We start from the raw sequence: 20,973 nt of genomic DNA, 5'->3' as shown, positions 1-20,973 counted from the left end.
CGGCAGCCAGATTTCTCCCTAGCAGTGAGGAAAAAGCACTAATGCATCAGAATTAGAGCTGTTTCCCTAGCTTTACTTTAAGACAGAATATTCAAAGAGCCCCTACATTGGTTGTCACAGGGATGCCATCCTGGCTTCCGGAAACTGGTTTTAAATCCCGGAAGTAGATGGCGGTTGCAGGCTCCACCTGAGCTGTGCTAGCTGGTGGTCCTCCTTTCTCCTGCAGTACTCTGTGGCCAGTCCAGCTGCCTTGTTTGGACCCCTGCTTACCTGGGCCCTCTCCCCTCCTTTCTTTACAGCATTGCTGCTCCCAACAGCTGCCCAAGGCCTCCTGTCCATACCACAGGGCCTTGCTAAGGGCCAGCCCCAGGGGAGACACTTCACCTCTGCTGCAATCCTTATGTTTCCATATGATGGGCAGGTGTGGGACGGGCGGAGCTGAGGTGCTCCTTGTGGAAGAAATGCCTGTGGAGGGAATGGAGTTGGGAGTCAGCACCGTGGTGTGCTAGGAGCCGACTGCCTTAAAACCCTGCACTTAATTTCCCAGGCCCAGCGACTATGTGTTAGTCTCCTGTCTTCTACATTCCTAAACTATTCCAGTTTTCTTACTGTGTATATGTGTGTGTGTGTGTGTGTGTGTGTGGTGTGTGAGTTTTTAAGCGCACACACGTTTATATGTGCGTGTGTGGTAACTTACTGTTTTTCTCCCACCACTCTTAAAATGCAAGCTCCACATCTGTTTGGAAATTTCTTTATTTATTTTCTTTTGCCATATCCACAGACCCTAAAAACATGCCTGGTATATAGGAAGCATATAGAAAACATATGTCGAGTGAATGAAAGATGAATTCAAATGACTTACCTATATTAGCAATCCATATCTCAAACGTATCCTGACCTACTTATGAGATATGAAACGTATGACTTAATAGAATTAAACATGTGTCTAATCCAAAGACCTATATTTGCTGGAAAGCCAGTAAAATATGTGTATATTATATTGGGAAAGGATAAAATTTGACTAAATTATATTAAAAGGTACATATTTTATATCAATCTAAGATCCTAGCTGTAATACTAAAATTACAAGGGTTTTATTAACATTAGAACAGTTACATTATTGAATATGTATGTTGAAATTTTATGAAGAAAAAGCTATCCAAATTGGTAATCCAGTCATTTTGAGAAGTTTATTATAAATAAAATCATTCTTCTACACATAGCTGTCCAATTTTCCCAGCACCATTTATTGAGGAGACTCTTTTTTCCACCGTATATTTCTTCCTGCTTTGTCAAAGATTAGTGGACCATAGAGCTGAGGGTCCATATCTGGGCTCTCTACTGTGTTCCACTGGTCTCTGTGTCTGTTTGTGCCAGTATCATGCTGTCTTGATGATCACAGCTTTGTAGTAAAACTTGAAATCAGGCACCGTGATGCCCCCAGTTTTGTTTTTCTTTTTCAACCTTTCCTTAGCAATTCGGGGTCTCTTCTGATTCCATACAAATTTTGGGATTGTTTGTTCCAGCTCTTTGAAAAATGCCAGTGGAATTTTGATCAGGATGGCATTAAAAGTATAGATTGCTCTAGGCAGTATAGACATTTTAACGATGTTTATTCTTTCGATCCATGAGCATGGAATTGTCTTCCATCTTTTTGTATCTTCTTTGATTTCTTTCATGAGTGTTCTGTAGTTCCTCAAGTACAGATTTTTTGCCTCTTTGGTTAGGTTTATTCCCAGGTATCTTATGGTTCTTGGTGCTATAGTAAATGGAATTGATTCTCTAATTTCCCTTTCTGTATTTTCATTGTTAGTGTATAAGAACTAACAATGATTTCTGTACATTGATTTTGAATCCTGCTACATTACTGAATTGCTGTATGCGTTCTAGTAGTTTGGGGGTGGAGTCTTTTGGGTTTTACATATAAAGTATCATGTCATTGTGGTGAGAGAGAGTTTGACTTCTTCATTGCCAATTTGAATACCTTTTATTTCTCTTTGTTGTCTGATTGCTGTTGCTAGGACTTCTAGCACTATGTTGAACAAGAGTGGTGAGAGTGGGCATCCTTGTTGTATTCCTGATCTCAAAGGAAAGGCTGTCAGCTTTTCCCCATTGAGGATGATATTTGCTGTGGGTCTTTCATAGATAGATTTTATGAAGTTGAGGAATGTTCCCTCTATCCCTATACTTTGAAGCATTTTAATCAGGAACAGATGCTGTATCTTGTCAAATGCTTCTTCTGCATAAATTGAGAGAACCATGTGGTTCTTCTCTCTTCTCTTATTGATTTGTTCTATCACATTGATTGATTTGTAAATGTTGAACCATCCTTGCAACCTAGGGATGAATCCCACCTGGTCATAGTAGATAATCTTTTTAATGTACTCTTGGATCCTATTAGCTAGAATCTTGTTGAGAATCTTGGCATCCATATTCATCAGGGATATTGGTCTGAAATTCTCCTTTTTGGTGGGGTCTTTGCCTGGTTTTGGGATCAGGGTAATGCTGACTTCATAAAAAGAGTCTGGAAGTTTTCCTTCTGCTTCAGTTTTTTGAAGAAGCTTCAGGAGAATAGGTATTATTTCTTCTTTGAAAGTTTGATAGAATTCCCTAGGGAATCTGTCAGGCCCTGGGCTCTTGTGTTTTGGGAGATTTTTGGTCATGGCTTCAATCTTGTTACTAGATATTGGTCCATTCGGGTTGTCAGTTTCTTCCTGATTCAGTTTTGGAAGTTTATAGTTTTCCAGGAATGCATCCATTTTGTCTATGTTGCTTAACTTATTGGCATATAACTGTTGGTAATAATTTCTGATGGTTGTTTCTATTTCCTTGGTGTTAGTCAAAAATAAAATAGATAAAATCAGACTCGCTACTTTAGGCTTAACATTTTGAAGCAAGGATCTTTTATCATTAGGGTGTATAGAAACTTTTCATAGAAGGAACTGAGAAATAGTTCACTTACAAAATTCATATTCAAAAATAAAAATCCTTTGGACAGATGGATAATGATGTGAAAGCGATTTAAGACCTATTTAAGGTTTTTGAAGTTTGTCCATTACTGCTGATAATAAAGTTGTAGGAAATTTCAGTCTGCCCAAAAGACCAAGGTCAGCATCTCACTGAAATATCTTTTTAAAAAGCAAATCAGGTAATCCTTATTCCTGTGTTCAAGTATCATATAAAAGGGTGCTGATAAAGAAGAAACCTTGAACCACAAGGCTGACTAAACAAAATCACTAAGTTCTATAGTGGTCTCAAGAGAACAATCCAATGAGGTGATAGAGTGTTGCTGACTCTAGAAATCCTTGATGTTCACAGCTGTCTCCAATTTCCTAAATATGATTTTAGGTTTGTGGTTGGCTAACATTATTAACAGTGGAATTCAAGGTTATATGTATAGTATATTCAGAAGTACATGGGAAAGGTTTATAAAATTCTTCCATAAAATTGTGGTGTCACATCCATAAGTTACATTTGCACTCAGCTTTTTTACTAGGTAATAGGCATTCATCACCATTCAAGACAGCTATAACTAACTGTTTACAAGATGGTAGATGTGCTTGAATGTAGCTCCCTTTTTCTCCAAAGTTTAAACTCTACACAGGAAATATTAAAAATGAGTACATTTTCGAGCAATGACCCATGCTAGCATCAAACCTATAACCTTTATCTCATTAGGGTTATTTTCTAACCAACTATTGAGTCATGCTAATACACATCTTATAAAGTTTGAAAAGAGGGAAAAAACCTAAGCTATTGAATGTATCCTCTGCAGTGCATTTATAAATGTAGCATTTGTAAAGTCTTATCAAGCCCTCTACTCACATTTACTGTGCCTAATCTATAAATGTAAAATTTGAGGATCAAAAATGTTAAGCTACCTGATGAAAGTTGCACACCTAGTAAAGGCCAAAACCAAAAGTCAAATCTAGGTTGTTCCACTCTCACATTGTTAACCAAAATGTTACATTGAGAGTTCTAGCTTGGTGGTATAAAATTGTTTCTTTTCGGGATGCCTGGGTGGCTCAGTTGGTTAAGCGGCTGTCTTCTGCTCAGGTCATGATCCCAGCATCCTGGGATTGAGTCCCACATCAGTCTCCTTGCTCGGCAGGGAGCCTGCTTCTCCCTCTGCCTCTGCTGCCATTCTGCCTGCCTGTGCTCTCTCTCTCTCTTTCTCTGGCAAATAAATAAATAAATAAAATCTTAAAAAAAAAATCGTTTCTTTTCATCAGAATGTATAAGCTAGTAGCCTTAAAAGGAAGAGTGTTTTCCTTTTTATTGATAGTTATGTAAGTTACAAGAATAATTGCACATGGAATATTTAAGGAGACTTTAATAATCAATAGGTGGTTTATATCAATAAAAATGTCACTGGCTTCAAACAAAAAGTAAAAATTTATAGAAAATGGGGGAGATGATGACCATGCAGTTTAAGAAGATGGAAAGTATATCGTTAGTGGAACAAGAAAACTGAATCCAGAGTCAGAAGTAAAAAAATCCAAACAAATGAATAATTTGGAATATACACAAGAACCTTAGAAATTCATGACATCCTGGGGCGCCTGGGTGGCTCAGTGGGTTAAAGCCCCTGCCTTCGGCTCAGGTCATGATCCCAGGGTTCTGGGATCGAGCCCCGCATCGGGCTCTCTCCTCAGCAGGGAGCCTGCTTCTTCCTCTCTCTCTGCCTGCTTCTCTGCCTACTTGTGATCTCTGTCTGTCAAATAAATAAATAAATCTTTAAAAAAAAAAGAAATTCATGACATCCACCACCTATAAATTGAAAATCAAATAAATTGGAAATTGAAGTTGAAAATCGCTGACACAGGATTTTTTTTTTTTTTTGAAATTCTATTTAAGATTTCAATTGTGCATAAGGAGGAGCGGAATGCAACTAAATCTATTGATGAAATAAAAATAAGTTCATGTATGATTAGTAAATAGAGGAATGAGTATCACTTTCAGATGGGCTGTATGTTGATAAAAGAATTTTCTCAGCATTTTAATACTTTGTGCTAACAAGTACCAGCAGTTGAATGCAAGAGAAAGTGTCAACTGAAACAATAGTATGTTACACATACATGACACAAATCTACTCCACATTTATTTGGTCACAGGCTTTGACTTACAAGTGCCATTGGGTGGTCTTCTCTAATCTGCCCATAGTTCAGTATCTTCAGCTCTTCCTTACATCCCCTCTGTTGAGCTATCTTCACAAATTTTTTAGGTAAGATATATTTATTACAGTGCTCCAGTATTTGATAATCTCCCATGCTTACCTATACTAGTATTTTTCCTTAGGAATTGTTGTTGGTATTCCAGCTGTAAGTTCCACTCATACTGAGTACACTGTCCCTAACTCTGTTTTTTTTTTTTTTCCTCCCAACTGTTCCGTTTAGCACCATGTAAAAATTTTTAGTAACATATACATTATATATGATAAATCTAAACTTCTTTGGAAAGATTTTCAATATACATGTAGATTTTTAAAGAGAATACATCATAGTATGCATAGGGTGATTGCAGTTTGGTATGAAGGAGGAAAAATGGAAATACATATAGATTTGCTCTTGTACCACAGAATATATTTAAAAGGTTTCCAGGTGGATAACACAATGGTAGCTACCCAAGTCTGTATCTCCCAATATTTTCTCCTAAAACAAAAAAGAACAATAAAAGAGAATGTCCTAAAAATCATACCTTCGGCTTTCACAAGTTAAAAACAGAGAATTCCCAAGCTGTAAATTAAAAGTAGGGAAAATAGAGAAGTTGCTAGATTCGGGTGTACATTGTATATTAATCCTGTCCTGCTGCAAGTCTTTGTGTTGAAAAGAGCAGAGAGAAAGAGGAGGAGGAGAAAAGGGAAGGATGAGAGGGAGAAGGGGGGGGAGGAAGAGCGATGAAGAGAGAGCAGAGGAACCTGTGACAGAGCTAAAGTTAATCTAAAACAACTGCCAGGAGAAGTATGACAAGGATCATAGTGAAAATACTTTTTGAAATAAAGCATTCAGAATTATCCCAGCATGACTGTCACAGAAGAAACTTAGGTTCTTACAATATGATGTGGCTTGTCTTTGAGACACAGAGCATCTGAGAGAAAAAAAAGGAAAAAGAAAGGTACCTCTTGGGAGGGGGGAATAATGGAATATAACCAAGATTTTAAACTAGAATCTCAGGTATCTTTTTGAAAATAAAAGAAGACCTGAATCTACAAATTGTGGACAAACAGGAGAAAATTATCTCAGAATGATTAGGTCTTAGAAGTATCCTAGTAAAACTATTAAACCTTGAAAAGAGTTGAAAAAAATAATCGAGACCTTTAGCAAAAAAGATCAAATAACTTACAGGGCAAGAAGGAATTAGACTGGAGGAGCCTGGGTGGCTCAGTGGGTTAAGCCTCTGCCTTTGGCTCAGGTCACAGTCTCAGGGTCCTGTGAGCGAGCTCCTCATCGGGCTCTCTGCTCAGCAGGGGTCCTGCTTCCCCTTCCCCCTCTGCCTGCATCTCTACCTACTCGTGATTTCTCTTTTTCGCTCTGTCAAATAAAAAAAAATTAAATCTTAAAAAAAGGAATTAGACTGACATTCAATATTTGAAAAGTGACATTCAGAGCAAGACCATAATGGAGCAGGATTCACAAAATATCATTAAAAGAAAGTGTGAACCGAGGATATTATATCTAATTAAACATTCCTTAAATAAAAAGGTTATATAAAAACTTTTAAACATAGATGGATTTAGGGAATTCTCTACTTACTAACAAGAAAGTCTTGTTAGACCTTTTTGGGGCAATTAGAATGAGCTCCATTATAGCAAGGGATGCCTGGGGAAACTTCAACAAACACACAGATACTGAACATTTTAATGTATGCAATTCAAATTTAATGCTGAAAAATGGAGATGAGGATGGACTACTAATGTACAAAATCCATAGATGGTGACATAGTACAACTTTTTAAAAAAATTTTTTTAAAAATTAAAAAAAAAAGATTTTATTTATTTATTTGACAGATCACAAGTAGGCAGTGAGGCAGGCAGAGAGAAAGAGGAGAAAGCAGGCTCCCTGCTGAGTGGAAAGCCCGATGCAGGGCTCGATCCCAGAACCCTGGGATCATGACCTGAGCCAAAGGCAGAGGCTTTAACCCACTAAGCCACCCAGGTGCCCCAGTACAACTTTTTTTAATCGGAGGAAAAAGGATATAGAAGGAATTTGGATGAGATCATTGATTCTTTTTAAATTGATGTATAACATTATACTAATCCTTGACACATGTATAGGTCAAAGATAGGAAATAAAAGATCCCATTAAAAACTGACAAGCCAGGTATTAAAAGTTTGAGTATGGAAACTGGGAACTGAGTGCATTCATGAGTTAGAAGTACAAAGGTAGTAACTAGAATAAAAATTCAAACTTTCCAAAATACACATTTTCATTAAAATGAGATTGTAGCATATAAAGAAACATGAAATTAAAACATAAAACCTCTAATTATAAGATATTGTTACAGAAATAAAGCCAAAAATATTTGGCAGAAAAATAAATGGGAACAAATGTAGTTTACCTCTTAAAAAATATACTGAATTTCCTCACAAAACAAGATGTGATTATGTTATTTTCAAGAGGCAGATGGAGATAAACTGATTTACAGTGGCACAGTTTTTAAGTAATGTCTAAAGTTATATTAGGCAACTAGAAACCATAAGAAAGTGGGATGGTAATGCTATTTATCAGACCAAGTATAATTTAAGTCCACAAGCTAAAACTTCATTTGACAGAGATGTTGATAAATCACAGTAATTGGGACAGATTAAAGAAAAAAAAATCCTATACAGTTATTGTAATCTAGATATTTTTCACAGGATTATAATTTAACAGTTCAGGTACCACATATATTTGAAGATTGAGCAAATTAATATATTATGATGAAAGTCAAGGCTCCATTGTCAGAGAATGTAGTTAGATGTAAAGGAAGGCGAAAGTTAGAATAAACCCCAGGTGTTGTTTGAATGGGTAGTATCAGTAAGAACTCATTACTTCCTAGGTCCATCTTCAGAGAGATCCTAGAAGCAGTGACCTTCTTGATGTTGGTTTTAAAATCTATTCTCAGTTAAAAGAATCAAGGTTCCTTAAAGAAATGGTTGATTGCATGGCAAGGAGAAAGCAGGATGAGTTTGGAACATCTTGGGGTGTAAAAGAGTTGGAAGTGTTCAACAGTTAGAAGAGGCATTGCAAACAGACGAAACATTACATTGGTGAGAGAGGTGGTTGGTACATAAAGTTAAACTTCATTCATTCTTCCGGCTGCTTCATTCTCATTGTATTAATATACCAAAATGTTTTTATGCATCCCCTCCTGGATGGGCATCTAGGCAGTTTCCAGTCCAGATCAATTTAGAACTGTGCTGCTATGAATTTTTTTGTACATATCTGTTAATAGACTAGTGTATACATCTATGTTGGGTATATATTTGGAAGAGGGACTAAGTTCTAGGGAAGGCATCTGTTAAGCTTTGATAGATACCATCAAACAATTTTTTAAAATATTTTATTTATTTATTTGACAGATCACAAGTAGGCAGAGAGGCAGGCAGAGAGAGGGGAGGAAGCAGGCTCCCTGCTGAGCAGAGAGTCTGATGTGGGGCTCGATCCCAGGACCCTGGGATCATGACCTGAGCCGAAGGCAGAGGCTTTAACCCACTGAGCCACCCAGGCGCCCACCTTCCTTTATTTTTATTTTTTAATCCATGTCATGCGTGAGTTCCACTTGATCCGTATTTTCTCCAAACCCTGTAATTTTCTTCCTTCCCATGTTAGCCATCCTGATTTTTTGAAAAGCCCATAGAGACCTATTGTCTCAAAGAAATGATAGTCATGACAATAGACCTCATAGAGGTAACTCTGGAAGTCAGAAAGTGGTAGAAAATACATCCTCAAACAGGTCTTCCAGCTTATGCCCTTGATTTTGTATAGGCTATCAGCAGCACAGCAACCCAAGTCCTTTGATCAAAACGTTAAGTCAGATCCTGTCTCTCCTTGCCTTAAAATTATCCAATGGCTTTTCCTCTCATTCTATTTTAAAAGCCCAAATTCTGACTACAGCACAGTTAGTTCTTCATGAACTGGTCCCCTCTGATGCTTCATTCTACTCTCTCATTCAGCCCTGACACCGACTCTTGCTCACACACCAGCATGTGCCCACTCATGTCCTTTGCCCGGTCTGTTCCTTGACCTGGAAAATGTTCCCCCAGATGTCTACATGGCTTCCTTGTGAAATATTTTCTCAAAATGTTTCAATAGCAACCCTCTTTTCAGCTCATAGCCTCTTTCTTGCACAATTCTACTCCTTGATATCTCTCCCCCTCTAAAATATGGGGTTTTTTTGGTCTTCATCAAACATGATACATTCATTATTTGTGAATTTTTTAAGCCTCTGTTGTATAAGCACAGCTTAAAACAACTATTATGTAAGAAAATCTTGAAAAATCAATAAATTGCTTTTTCTCAGTGGGTTTGCTCCCAGAACACAGGTGTTACAAAAACCAATGCTAAACCTAAAAAAAATGGGATAGGAAAAGTCTCATACCAATACTATTGTCATTGGACATGGAGATTCTGGCAAGTCTACCACACTACTGGTCCTCTGATCTACAAATGGGGTGGGATCCACAAAACAACTATTGAAAAATTTGAGACGGAGTCTGCTACGATGGGAAAGGGCTCCTTAAAGTAGTCCTGGATCTTGGATAAACTGAAAGCTGAATGTGAATGTGGTATCACCATTAATATCTCCCTGTGGAAACTTGAGACCAGCAAGTATTATGGGACCTCATTGGTGCCCCAGGACACAGAGACGTTATAAAAAAATGTGGTTACAGGCACATCTCAGGGTGATTGTGCTGCCCTGATTGTTGCTGTTGGTGTTGGTGAATTTGAAGCTGGTATCTCCAAGAATATGCAGACCCGTGAGCATGCCTTTCTGGCTTACACACCAGAAACAACTAATGTGTGTGAAACTAGCTGTGTGAAACAACTAATTGTTGGTGTTACCAAAATGGATTTCACGGAACCACCCAAGAGCCAGAAGAGGTATGATAAAATCATTAAGTAAGTCAGCATCTACATTAAGAAAATTGGCTAAATTCTTGACACAGTAGGGGTGCCAGCATGCCTTGGTTCAGAGGATGGAGTTACCCGGAAGGATGGCGATGCCAGTGGAGTGATACTGTCGGAAACTCTGCATTGTACTCTCGTCCAGCTGGTGAGCACTTAGATCTACTCCTTTAGGACATTTACAAAATTGTTGGTATTAGTACTGTCCTTGTGGGCTGAGGGGAGACTGGTATTCTTAAACGTGGTCACCTTTGCTCCAGTCAATGTTACAACTGAAGTAAAGTCTATTGAAATGTACCATGAAGCTTTGAGGGAGGATCCATTTGGGGGCAATGTGGGATTCCATGGCAAGAACATATCTGCCAAAGGCGTTCCTTGTGGTGATTCGGCACAGCAAAAATAACCCACCAAAGGAAGTAGTGGGATTCATGGTTCATTTGATTATCCCAATCCATCCCAGCCAAATCAGTGCCAGATAAGCACCTGTGCTGGATTGTCACACAGCTCACATTGCTGGCAAGTTTGCTGAGCTGAAGGAGATTGTTCATTGTTCTAGAAAAAAAGCTAAAGTTGGCCTCATGTTCTTGAAACCTGGTGATGCTGCCATTGTTGATAGGATTCCTGGCAAGCCTATGTGTGTTGAGAGTTTCTCTGACTATCCTCCTCTGGGCCATTTTGTTGTTGGTGACATTGAAACGGTTGCTTGTGGGTGTCATCAAAGCAGTGGACAAGAAGGCAGCTGGAGCTGACAAGGTCACAGGTCTGTCCACAAGTTCAGAAGGCTGGACGAGTGTTATCCCTAATACCTGCCACCCTAGTCTTACTCAGTGGTGGAAGAACAGTCTCAGGAAAGTTTATGTCAGTTGGCCATTAATAGTAAAAGACTGGTTAATGGGGGTGCCTGTGTGGCTCAGTGGGTTAAGCCTCTGCCTTCAGATCAGGACATGATCCCAGGGTCCTGGATTCGAGCCCCGCATCAGGCTCTCTGCTCAGTGGGGAGCCTGCTTCCCCCTCTCTCTCTGCCTGCCTCTCTGCCTACTTGTAATCTCTGTCTGTCAAATAAATAAATAAAATCTCTAACAAAAAAAGAAAGGAAGTTTTGTGGACCATTTGCTTATTGTATGTGTTGCGTGTGTGTGTGCGTGTGCGTGTGTCTGTGTGTGTGTAGCAGTTTTAAGTTACTAGTTTTTTAAATCAGTACTTTTTAATGGAAACAACCTGACCAAAACTCTGTAACAGATTTTTGAGACCCATTAGAGCAAAAGTGTAATGCGGGGAGGGGAAGAAAAATTAATAAATTTATATAACATAGAAATTTATTTTGAAAGTACATTTTTAAGCTTATAGTTACTTGTTTGAAGGAAATTGGTGCTATTTTCTCTATTGCTTAAAGTATTTCTTTCGTTTGGGTTTCAGAGTTTTAATTATACATGCCTGCCTGTACTTTGTCTTTATATGTATATTACTGTGCATTCATACTCATTTTTGAAATTGTGGATTGATAAGTTTCATAAATTTTGGATAATTTTCAGCTTGCATTTCTTAAGACCTCCATTCTTTCATCTTCTCTATTCTGGAACTGTAATTACACACTTTTTGAATCTTTCTACCATGTCGATATGTTTCTTTCAGACTTTACTATAATTTTCATCTCTGTTTTCTACCTGGCTGTCGTCGTCTTTTTTTTTTTTTTTTCTTTTTTTCCTTTTTTTTTTTTTTCCTGGCTGTCTTCTGATTATCAGTCTTTGAATTCCCTAATCCTTTCTTCCATTATATCTTCAACATCTATTTGTAGATACTATATTTTTAATGTTTTTAGAGTATTTGCTTTTTTTTTTTTAAAGCAAATACTAATTCCTTGGTGAAATTCTCCATCTTTTTAAGAATCTATTTTATTTTATTTTATTTTATTTTTTTTTTTAAGATTTTATTTATTTATTTGACAGAGAGAGAGAGATCTCAAGGAGGCAGAGAGGCAGGCAGAGAGAGAGAGAAAGAGAAAGAGGGGGAAGCAGGCTCCCTGCTGAGCAGAGAGCCCGATGCGGGACTCGATCCTGGGACCCTGAGATCATGACCTGAGCCGAAGGCAGCGGCTTAACCCACTGCGCCACCCAGGCGCCCCTTAAGAATCTATTTTAATAAAAATAGTAATTGAAGTACATTTTTCAAAACTCCATGTTTGGATCACTTGTGGCTTTATTGGGTTATCTCTGTTCATCTTGATTTTTGTAACATGGTCTTATTTTTTCCTAGGACAGTTGCTATTGAATGCAGCACACATGAACAATAGCAAAGGCTCAAGATGTTGTTTGGTCTCTCCACACTACAGTTAATTTTCTTCCTATAGCCAAATGGAGTGTAGTCAGATCATCTTACTCCAGCTCAGGTTAGTCTGTCTGGTTTTATTTTTTTTTTTCCTTCTGGAGTTTACTTCTTTCAGAGTCCCTCATGAAAGCCTGAATTTTAAACTTAATATCTCATTTTTGTCATGTGTGAAACCAATTTTTGTCTTCACTGTGTATATTCTGAAAACCCTGATTAGTGCTACAGCCTCTTTGGTGTCCACTTTAACATTCTCAACATCTCTTCCAAAGCAAGTAGTATTTATTTCAAGAAGAGATTATGTGAAGACTTTGCCGCTCATTTAATTCTATTTCTGTGATCGTGACACTCCTTAAATCCCAGCTGCCTTTTTTTTTTTTGATAGATTTGAACATCTTTTAAAAAAGACACGTGTTTAAGTTTCTGCAAGAAGAGTTAGCTAATACAGCTTCTATCATTCTACCTAAATGTGGAACTTTCTCTAGAAATATAGTTGGATTAAAATTTGCAACTTTTTCACATGAGAGCCAGTTGTGTTGACTGAGGTTTCAGAAAAGAAAAAAAATACTTCTCTCATTTTCAGACTAAGACATATTAAACTCTAACACCGTTTGAGTCAACATTTTAATTATAATATCAGAGAATTTATTGATAACTTTGAATTGTCATGGTAATTTCTTGTTTTACCCTGGTGGTTAATGGAAATCTATATCTACAAATGGAAACAGAGTTGGGAGAGATCTTTTTTATTGTGAAAGCCATTGAATCTTCCTAATAACAAAACAACAAATAATTCTCTGTATTAAGTGAAAGAGAAGTAAACAAGACTGGCTATATAATTTGTCTGTCCTAATTTGACAGAATGTAACATGAAAATGCAGGGCCCTTATTTAAAAATGAAGACTTTCAAGACCCCTAAAGCAGAACATTAAGTAGATTTTAGAATAACAACTATTCTTTCCTTATTTCTAAAGTTTATAAACAGGCTAGGGTAGAAGCAACTCTAAAAATTCCCCTCATTGTAATGTTCCAAGTATTTCTGTAATGATGAGTTATTCAGTGCCCAATATGATTTGTACACAGTAATACATAATCTACTAGGGGAAAAATTCCATATAAGAAGAAGGTATTTAAAGAGTATTTATTTAAAGGATATAGATGAGCTATGTAGGAAAACAGCTTATTCCTTTTTGATCATAGTTAGAAAAAATACAAAAATGTACATTTTATATATGAAGTATAATGTGTATTTTCTTCTTGAGAGCTCCTCTGAGAGCTGCCTGTTTTATGCTTAGAGCCACTGTTTGCATTCTGCTGTGTTGCGTTGAGCCCAAATATCCACAAATGGTACAACTTCTTTTTCATGTCCTGATAGTTTTTCTTGGTAAAAATTAACTTACATGTAAAATTGGATACTGTAATCTTTTAACCATTCTAATTAGAAACATTTGACAAAAGTGACTTTGAACCATTGCTTTATTTATTTATTTATTTTTACTTATTTTCAGCATAACAGTATTCATTATTTTTGCACCACACCCAGAACCATTGCTTTATTTAAAAAAAATAGTGACTTAGTTATTTCCCCATACATCATGTTTTCTCATGCTTTTGAAATTTTGTATTCTGTTCCCCTGGCCTAAAATACTCCTATCATCCTGATTTCACTGGAAAACCCTTGATTTCATTTTAAGATTCAGTTTAGACAGAAAGTCTTGGAACTTGCTGGCTGAGTTCTGACTGTGCTCTTGTAGCATCTTTTTTAAAAGAAAAATTAATCTATAATGTATTATTTGCTTCCCATAGCATTTTATACAGACTTAGAGCCTAATGGGCCATTAGGTACAGAGTAGCATAGACTCTCAATGTGTCTGCTTCTTATGGCAGTGCCATGCTTTATTAATCTTTATCTCAACATTTCTCAGGTGTTCAGCAAACACCTAAACTTTAGTGAGCTAAACTTTAGTGAGCTAAAACAATTGTGTTCCTGATTTCCCTCACCAAACATTTCTTGAGTGCCTGGCATTTTTTGGACAATGGACATATACTACTCATCAAGACAGGTTTGTCACTACCCTTAAGGAACTTAAAATACCAGATATAAAAATTAGAAATGAGAAAGAAATACTGTGATCATAGCTATAAGGAGAGTAAAGAGGGCTCAGGGCCTGTAAATGGATCTTAGGACCCCCAGATTACATAGCTTAAAATGAAGTTGCTCAAGTGATGTATTTAGTATTAGCATTACAAATAATCAGAAAGATTGTGCAGACAACTAACCTTGTTAAGTCTATTTTCTCTTTGTTATTAGAAAGTAATGTCATCACCCACTTACTAGATTCAGACTGACTGCCTTTGTATTCATATGAACCCTGAGGTAAAGAGATAAGGGACTGGTATTTTATTTTATTTTATTTATTTATTTGACACACAGAGATCACAAGCAGGCAGAGAGGCAGGCAGATTTAGAGAGGAGGAAGGAGGCTCCCCGCTGAGCAGACAGCCCAATGTGGGGCTCGATCCCAGGACCCTGAGATCATGACCTGACAGCAGCAGCTTAACCCACTGAGCCACCCAGGTGCCCCGAGGGACTGGTATTTCAAAAGCATGATTTAGATAGTGAGGTTTTGCATTTTCTTAATTCCAACCACTGTCAATTCCCTTATTGATACTCCCTGACCTATTTGTGAGGAGCCTCGCCCACACCTCCCATTTATTGGCACCAAGTAGGCACAGGATTAATACCACCTATCTCCAAGGAAGGAATAAGAAAATAGATTTCTACAAAAATCACAAGTAATACCTCAGTGTCATTTTCAGAAATCTAGGACAGCCCTTAAATTAATGCTTTTCTATTATAAATATTTACTGTATATTTGTTCTTGATAGTATTAAAATATTTAGTAATATACAGATATGAAAATATGAAATCGTATGTCACATAAACGGGCAACATACTATTTTAGTGTTAATTGTCTTGTTTGAAGAAGTAGGTAAAATGATAACAGAACATCAAAAACTTAGTCACTTAAAAGCTTTGTTATGTTACTTGATTATTCAAGTGTGAAGTCAAGTAGCAACACATCAAGTTATAAATGGAATGGACTCCAAGATCACCTGGTCAGTCTGATGATCTTTTATGCTTAGATAACTCTTCTTCTAGATACTAATCTTACATAAAGCTGAATTATCTGCCCTTCAGATCTGACTTTCTAATATACAGATGGTAATTTGTTTGTTCATATCACTAGCACAATTTATATTAAAATACAGTTTACATTATTGTCCATTTTATTTGTAAAATGAACAGTCTCAGACTTGGCTAAAAGCAGTGTGTGACTTAAAGAGTGAATAGGGTCTTGGAGGACATGCTAAATGAGAAGCTTTTTTTGTGTCCTACTGCTACTATACCTTATTGCTTTATGTTTTCCAAGTACATGTTTCCTATCATAAATGATTTTAGTAGTTTAAGCTCTGTTATGTTAGGGAAACTGCTTGTTAGGTAACTTTAGGAGACAGGTTTACCGTATTCAGGTGGAATATCTTGAGAATCACCGTGTGCATTTTTAAGTACAAATCTGCTAAGTAGTCATACATGACAGAGAAGCAAAGTTTTTCCAAAAGCATTTAGGTAAAATTTAGGTAAAATAAGATAGCCCATATATAGCACAGGCCACCATATTTGGAACTTATGTTCCCTGTATGTGTTTCAAGAGTAATCAGAGATACTTAGGTGAGATAACCTTTAAGTCCTCAAATCCTAATTACTGAATATAATTAAAATGTGAGCTTTGGTGTTGGTAATTTTTCAGTGGATACCATGATCAACTAATCAACTACTTTTGATTAACTAATCTGCTTCTTTTTTTTAAACTAGTATTCTTGAAAGACTGAGGCCACGGGTAGATAATTTTCTCTTTCCTATCCATTGGAGGAGACAGCAAATTACCTCAAGTACACACTCTGGCATTTGATCTTGGAACACTAGGACTAAATTAGTTTAGAAAAATAATTATAGTCTAGATGAGCTAAGATTCTTCTTTCCTAAGAACAAAGGAATAATATATCAAACTAATTTTAATACATTATTTCTAAGCCTACATGGCCAGAGGTATGACATAATAAATCTATTTTTAAATTTTAAATTGGTTTTCAAAAGTCTTTTTAATAGAGCTAAAACATGGAACAGACACAAAATATCTCCATTTTTAACATCAGAGGAAACTATTTGTATGTGAATATCTTATAGACTTCATACCTAAATCTGGGCTAAAGAAAATGTTGAATAATAACCTAGTAAAATAAAAGAGAAAAAAATATTTAAAACTCTAGAAAAAAATTCATCACTCTATAGCCCTTCCTTTTCTGAACTATGTATTTTAAGTATTAAACTTACCCATTATTCATATTAATTTTACTTTCGGTCTCTAGGGACCCAAGAAGTAAAACTGTAGGAAAAAAAATTAAGGTCAAGACGTTAGGAGAATAAAAGTAGAGTAATTCAGATTTTCTTCTAGATAGGCGTACTTGTGTTCTTTCTCTAAGTGCATCATTTGTTGAAGGCCCATCTACATAATTTGCAGGACCCAGTAGAAAATTAAAATGCCAGGCCTTATGTTAAATGACTAATATTTACAAGACAACCACAGCAGAGCATGAAACCAAGTGCGAGGTTCTCCCCAGCTTGGGAATTCTGTGTGATGCCTATTGGACACCCATGAAACCACCTCTACTTTGGTATTTTCCACATTGTTCCTTCTGATTCTAAAGTAGCTTGTCAATTCTTTGCCTTTTTCCATTTTAAATCCATACCAGTACTTATTAGAAAGTAGATGAATATTGATTAAAAACACTAAACCTGTTCATAATTTTTGATGTCAAAGAAGAATAATGTTATAATGTATTTGATGAGTTTATTGGTTGGCAGATCTATTCAAGAGAATTACCCTTGGTTAATTCATTATAAATACTGGCTGAAGTAAAGCCAATGATGAACTTCCTAGTTGAACTGGTATCAGTTGCTTTGTAATTGATTTATTTAGATAAAATCATTTAGCCCTTGTCTATTATTTAATACAGTATTTTATCTAATATCACTGCCATGTAGACTAAGTTTTGTTAAGTACCCACTGACAAATTGAGACTAATTAAATGTAATAAAGAAATGAACACTATATGTTTATATGAAAACTATTAAATTTGATTATAGGCAGAACATGTGAGTAAACTGAGAGTGAGTAAAGGTCACTACTGAAAATTATGTTAGATTTGATTTTTTAAAAAATATTTTATTTATTTATTTGACAGACAGAGATCACAAGTAGGCAGAGAAGCAGGCAGAGAGAGGAGGAAGCAGGCTCCCTGCTGAGCAGAGAGCCTGATATGGGGCTTGATACCAGAACCCTGGGATCATGACCTGAGCTGAAGGCAGAGGCTTTAACCCACTGAGCCACCCAGGCACCCCTAGATTTGATTTTTTAAATTTAATTTTATTTTTTCAGTGTTCCAAGATTCATTGTTTGTGCACCATACCTGGTGCTCCATGCAATATGTGCCCTCCTTAATACCCACTACTAGGCTCACCCAACCCCCCATCCCCCTCCCCTCCAAAACCCTCAGTTAGTTTCTCACTGTCCACAGTCTCTCATGTTTATCTCCTTCTGCGATTTCCCCCAATTCACTTTTCCTTTCCTTCTCCTAATGTCCTCCATGTTATTCCTTATGCTCCAAAAATAAGTGAAACCATATGATAATTGACTCTCTCTGCTTGACTTATTTCACTCAGCATAATCTCTCCCAGTCCCGTCCATGTTGATACAAAAGTTGGGTATTCATTCTTTCTGATGGAGGCATAATATTCCTTTGTATATATGGATCATATCTTCTTTATCCATCCATCCATTGAAGGGCATCTTAGCTCTTTCCACAATTTGGCAATTGTAGCCATCGATAGTATGAACATTGGGGTACATATGGCCCTTCTTTTCAATTTGGGGTAAATACCTAGTAGTGTAATTGCAGGGTCATAGGGTAGCTCTATTTTTAATTTCTTAAGAAATCTCCACACTGTTTTCCAAAGTGGCTGCACAAACTTTCATCCCCACCAACAGTGTAAGAGGGGGCTGATATCCAAGATCTATAAAGAACTCCTCAAAATCAACACCCAAAAATCAGATAATCATGTCAAAAAAATGGGCAGAAGACATGAACAGACACTTCTCCAAAGAAGACACACAAATGGCTAATAGACACATGAGAAAAATGTCCATCATCATTAGCCATCAGGGAAATTCAAATCAAAACCACATTGAGATACCACCTTACACTAGATTGAGTGGCCAAAATTAACAAGACAAGAAACAACAAGTGTTGGAGAGGATGTGGAGAAAGGGGAACCCTCTTACACTGTTAGATTTATTTTAAATTAATGTAGGAAAACTATCACTTTGTGGCCCATAAAAATAAATTCTGCCTATAGTTGACATATATCTGTAATGTTGTTAATTTCATAATTAAAATTTTAAAAACAGACATGGATACAGTGCATTGCATTTGTTTTTTTCATATTTAATATACAGCAATGGGTATATGCTTGGCAACAAAAAAATAAGGGATCATAAGTGAAAGCTGGAATCCTAGCTCAGCCCAGAACTACTTCTCATAAATCTGATTGTTACCCCTGTATCACTGAATAACATAACCTGTGTTCTTTATTTATCTTTAGAAATTATCTCATGACTTACTGCTAGGATGGCTAAGAGTATAGATCAAATTCACCATCCTGTTACTACTCATATCATTTAAAATTTCTTACTTCTGGGATATTTAAACGATACATTGTAACTTCTATTTTTTGTACTAACTGGTTTACATGCTGCCTCTTGATTTGCCTCTCAGATGAAGAAAATTCCTCCATTGATGGTTCTTTCTCCTTCCCATCAATCCTTTCCTGGCAGTTATAATATTTGCTTTCACATTGTCTAGATTGATTAAAATTTACACTTCTGAATATTGAAGTTTTCAGCCAAAAGGAAAAATAATAAATGTTAAAATTCTATGAATTATAACCATGCTACTTGTATAGGAAGTAGTATAATGATGACAAACTTGTTTCTCTGGGTCAGTGTCCTAGTTCTGAGCTGCTCAAGAATGGAACTCACATCTTGTTGAAATGGACTCTGTCTTCTTACTCATCATCAAGGTCTCAAAAGTGCGATTTTTTTTACAGTTATTTTATATCCAAATTAGGTCTGTATTGTCTTTTTCCAGAGTTTCTATTTCACCTTTATGCTGTCCTTACTGACTGAAGTAATGTGAGCTTTCTTTAGCATGGACTGTTTATTCCATACATATTTTTTGGTATCTAATCAGTTCCTATTCCTCAAGACTATTATTTCTTTAGATGTCACTCAGCTTAAGTTCTTATTTTAATGTTGTATTTCAAGGTCTCCTTAGTGCTCGTTATTATTTCTGTTTTGCTGGAATTCTAGGTGAACTTCACTATTGTGGGTATAGCCTTCCTTTATTTTACTTTTAACTTATATTTCTCTTATTAATATGTTCAAACAACATCCTCAAAAAGAAATGAAGATAGGGAGAGTGGCAGGCAGGCAGGCAGGGAGGAAAAGCGTGGAAGACACAGGAGGAGAGAAAACATAGTAGGTAAAATTTCTGTCTGGTTGTCTTGGTAGAGAGAGAATTTTAGGTTCCAAATAGTATTTTACAATCAAAATGTTAAAGATATGGCACAATTTTATTTGTACATTCCACTCTGGTGAAAATCTGATGCAGGTCTATACTTTCTCTCTAGAAACTTGATGCTCTGCATTTCAAAGTTATGTATGAAGGGGAAGATTTATTTAGTTACATTTTCCACCTATTCTCAAGGGCACTGAATAGTTTATTGTGAAATTTGTGGGTTTTTTCCCCTCTCAGCTTTTATAAATGATTTCTCTTCCTGCTGTAGGTATTTCTCCTTCTCCACAGCTCAAATCCATGCCATTAGTATATGGACACTATTGGAAGGCTGCATGAAGCTGCTTTTCTCTCAAAATTAATCGCTCTTAGTTTTTTTAAACTCTGAATAAAATTTCCTTCTTTTTTTTTTGCATTTTTTAATGTTTAAAAATTTTTTATTTACATAATGAGCATACAATTTTAAAACTCTCTTCCCCACCCCATTCTTTTTTTTTTGTAGTTCATTTTGTGTAATATTCTGGCTTTATGTAAACAATACATTCTCGAGTCATTCTGAAAATATGAATTTGAAATGTTTAAATTTTCTCTTGAATTCTGCAATTCTAATTGTTTTCACTCCTTTTGTGTTATTAGTTCTTCTTGGTCATTCCTTACTCTGCTGCTGATTTGCATCATGTGTGTAGCAATGAGAAAATATTTTAAATTCTGGAACCAGCATCTACCAAAGGATGTCTAATTCTTTCAGGAAATGTGGTAAATTTCTGTTGAGGCCTGTAGTTCTCCACTGACCTGGGTACAGTCTTCACCACTTAATCTCTGTCCTCTGTGTAATCTAACATGGCCAAAT

The 20,973-nt window shown here is 36.4% G+C and overlaps 2 pseudogenes; both read left to right on the top strand.

The window, feature by feature from the left end:
• Positions 1-9,556: 9,556 nt before the first annotated feature.
• On the top strand, positions 9,557-10,134 carry LOC131821894 (elongation factor 1-alpha 1-like; annotated as a pseudogene).
• Positions 10,135-10,195: 61 nt separating this feature from the next.
• Positions 10,196-20,462, top strand: LOC131820905 (elongation factor 1-alpha 1-like; annotated as a pseudogene).
• Positions 20,463-20,973: the final 511 nt, after the last annotated feature.

This window comes from Mustela lutreola, chromosome X, assembly GCF_030435805.1.
Source record: "Mustela lutreola isolate mMusLut2 chromosome X, mMusLut2.pri, whole genome shotgun sequence".
In the NCBI taxonomy this organism is placed as follows: Eukaryota; Metazoa; Chordata; class Mammalia; order Carnivora; family Mustelidae; genus Mustela; species Mustela lutreola.
This window is presented reverse-complemented; position numbering and strand designations above follow the sequence as displayed.